Source organism: Dreissena polymorpha, chromosome 2, assembly GCF_020536995.1.
Source record: "Dreissena polymorpha isolate Duluth1 chromosome 2, UMN_Dpol_1.0, whole genome shotgun sequence".
Taxonomy (NCBI): Eukaryota; Metazoa; Mollusca; class Bivalvia; order Myida; family Dreissenidae; genus Dreissena; species Dreissena polymorpha.
Window position 1 is genome coordinate 48,955,267 of NC_068356.1, and position 3,932 is coordinate 48,959,198.

The 3,932-nt window shown below is 34.1% G+C and overlaps 1 long non-coding RNA gene across 1 annotated transcript; it reads left to right on the forward strand.

Annotated features, from left to right (window-relative positions):
- The first annotated feature begins 949 nt into the window (after positions 1-949).
- On the forward strand, positions 950-1,890 carry LOC127865673 (uncharacterized). The gene is made up of 3 exons (XR_008042728.1): positions 950-1,119; positions 1,287-1,413; positions 1,684-1,890. It is a non-coding gene; the product is annotated as an uncharacterized LOC127865673 (long non-coding RNA).
- The last annotated feature ends 2,042 nt before the right edge of the window (positions 1,891-3,932 follow it).

A 3,932-nucleotide genomic window follows, 5' to 3' on the forward strand; every position in this document is an offset into this window, starting at 1 on the left:
AAAGACACACACATATCAACCTCGGCGGCGCCTTAACTCAATTAAAGTAACATTACTATTCAATATCAACGAAAATTTCGTACAATTGTTCGAAAAATTTACTTAACCAATTAAAAATCAGTGTTCCTTATGGCAATTGCCGAAATTTCAACGTCAGATGTGGTCTGGTAAAAAAGATGTTTGTAGATACAAAATGCTCGTTTTTATTATTGTATTGCATATCTATTCATACGAATCATGAACACTAAAATGGTGTTCGTGTGTCGTATGAAAAGATATATTCGCGGAAATTAATTGTGGCCACAAATAAATAAAAACGAGCATTTTGTATCTACAAAATCTATGTAATCATACCACATCTAGCGTTGAAATTTTGGCTATTGCTATAAGGAACACTGATTGTTAAGGTGTTAACTTTATTTTACGAAATATTTAACGAAATTTTCGTTGATTTTGAGCGTTACAGAGACTTTAATCCTTTAAAGTGATATTATGGGCATTTTTCACTGTTCAATTGAGCTGAAAAGAATTAACAGGTCAAAAGAGTAAGTTAAAATGTGGTTACTGACCAATTATCTGCAACTCATCTTGCTACCAGTTGTTTATAAAAATATATTTTATATTATATATTTTACGTGACCCACCCAGTCATGTAAGCCGAAATGATCCGTAAAACAATATGGTGTCTTTGTGTCGTATAAACGACTTTGCACTAAAACTAAATTTAGGTTCACATTGTACTTGCGTGATCAGTTGTCAAACGAAAGTACGGTTGATATTCAAATGCATTATTTTTCTCTTTCCGGGATATTGTTTTATTATGTTGATGCTGCATTAACAAACATAAGTGTATATGTCAATAAGTCAAGTAAATAATAATAATAATACACAAGAAGCCATGAAATCATACAAATCTCTGGACGGCTACAATTATTTTGTATCGGGACACGTGCAGAAAATACTGTACCACGACGTTCCCGAGACCTCTGTGTGTATTCTGACTGCCAAAGTTGTACCCTCTCAGAAAGTAAACGACAAGAAGCAGTGGCACCATCCCTGGCTTCTTGTGAAGTAGCAAACTGGCAACATAGTTGCTGCTCATTGCACATGCAAAGCAGGGTAAATTGTGTTTCTGTAATCTTTTGCTGCATTGTTTTATCACATCAAAATGTATTTCTTTGACATTTATATGTCAATGTAAAATTACACATTAGTGAATTAATAAGTAAATGTAGTAAACATACATTTAGTAGAGAAAATGCTAAATAAACATTTACATGTTTCAGAGCTGGTGAGACATGCAGCCATATTGCTGCTGTCCTGTTCAAGGTGGAAGCTGCCATTAAACTGGGGTACACTAATCCAGCAAAAACGAGCCAGGCTAACCAGTGGAATCGATGCTTTCGTGAGAAGGTTGGTGTCAAATATTATATTATCGAAAGCTTCTTGTACAGCAGACTAATCGTTTATTCTTTGTTTATTTGAAGAATGAACATGATTTGGGGTTATGAATGAATAATATGATATTTAATTTCAGTAACTTACTAAATATATGGACATTAATTGATTAAAAAAAACAACAGGGTATTATCATAGCTTATTGTGAGTATAGTCATAAATTGATAATAATGAAACAACAACCAGCACATAAATTTGAAATGTTAATATTTGCTGTAATTTCAGGTGACGGGTCAACCACTTTCAGAAATAAGCTTCCACAAGTCAAAGCATGGCAAAACTCGCAAAACGAGACCACAACAACAACCAGCTGTGGTTGTGACGATTGACGAGGAAGAGGTATTAGGGCGGCTGAAAAAAGTATGCCCAGATGCTTGCGTATTCTTAAAGGATGACTCGGAGACGGACACAGCATCAGATGACGAGGACATGCCACCAGTATGATATACAACTTATTTGTTGTAAACAAAAAATTATATCAATATCTGCTAATTTCACACATAAAAGTAGGAAATGATAACAAAATTAACATGAATGTAGTATAGTTGCACCAGTGCTTTCCTTTGAATCATAGTTTTTTTTATACATTTATTTGAATTCTGACACTTAAGTTTAAATGTATTACTTAAATGTGGATTAAACACGAAAGACAAACAAACCCAAATATCTGACTTACTTTCCGAAATGTTTACACAGAATTAAATGTGAATCAAAGAGTAAAATGATCCGAGGTATAAATAGTAAATATAACAAGGTTTATTATGTTTTGTTGAACGCTAGTTATTGTTGTTTTTTTCAGATCCTTGTTAGGGAACACAAGCTCAGTAAGGAGAAACTGTCGGCAGAAGAAGTAACGCGGGAATGCCAGTACATCATGGCTGACTTCAAAGTAACGCCAGTGCAGGCCAGTAACCTTGAAAACATGACTAGAGGCCAGGCTCAAAGCATTTTGTGGCAGAGGCAGCGTGTGGGGCGCATTACATCATCTTTGTGCCATGACGTTAAGACCCTGAAAGAGTCGACAAATCCTACCAGGTTACTGGATAAGCTGATGAAAAGGGAACAGTACAACCTTAGCATTATGGACAATATCCAGTATGGGGTACACAACGAGAAAAAGGCCAGAGACATGTACGAGAAGTTGGCATCGAGGGAACATGACAACTTGGTTGTGAAAGACAGTTGTCTCGTCATTGATGTAATATTCCCACTGTTTGTTGCTTCCCCAGACGGTGTAAGAACTTGCTCATGCCATGGAGACGGTTTGATGGAAATCAAATGCTGTGCTTCCCACAGAGATATGGAAGTGTCTGAAATTCCAAATGTGGACAAGAACTTCTACCTCGAGCCCGTAACCTTGAAGTTGAGGGAATCGCACAGGTACTACACGCAAATACAATTCCAGATGTTTGTCTGCAAAAAAGAGTTCTGTGACTTTGTTGTGTACACTGACAAAGGTATTTTTTACCAGACCATATATTATAACCCTGAATTTTTCAAGCCATTAATTGACAAGTGCCTAAGTTTTGCATTTGAACATCTTCTACCAGAGATCATATTTAAGAAAGTGGATGACGAGTGTGCTCTGGAGAGTAGAAATGCAACATAGACTGTCGAAAAGTGGAACTTTGAATACTTGTGTTATCTGTTTATATGCAGTTGTTACACTAGTGTTCTGTTGGTTAATATAAAAAGTGTATAATAGTGGCAGGTATCCCTGCATGTAAATCTTTTATAGCGTTGTTAACTTAAAAAAATTAATTACCTTGGTTAAAATATAATGCTGTTTCGTTATAAAGAAAATTAAGTAACTTGAAAATTGTTCAATTATTCTGTCTGCAGATATAAAGCATTTATTTCTGTACTGTTATATCTAATTACTAAGTTCAGTAGCCTGCTTTAACTTAGTAAAAAAAACGTGTTAAAAGGATTAAAAAGTAAATAATAAAATCATTTATTGCATAGAAACATTGTTTTATTTCACAATAAACATTGCAACTGGTAACAGGACTGTAATTGAACATTCAAACAGGTAAAACTGGTATTAAGAAACATCAATAAATACCCAAGAACTAATAACCTAGAAATAATAATTGCATTTTTGAGTTAGGAAAGTAGAAATCATGTCAGAACAATCCATTGAAACAATACCACATTCAATAAATACACATGTAATGAAGATATCATTTGATTATATCAACATATAAAATTCAACAGTGAAATAAATAGTTGATAAATAAATGGTAATACATAGTATATGCTCAAGCATTGAGATCATTTCTTTAACTTTTTTCTGCAATGTCCACGCATAAATATATCGCGTAATAATTTCAAACAATATCGCTTTCTCTTTTGCTTTAAATAAGAAGTCATTCTTAAGAGTTGGTCAGTATTGTACACATATACATTTAAGCAGCATTTTATCAGCCTAGGTACATTAAGCAGCATTTTATCAGCCTAAATAACAAAGTACC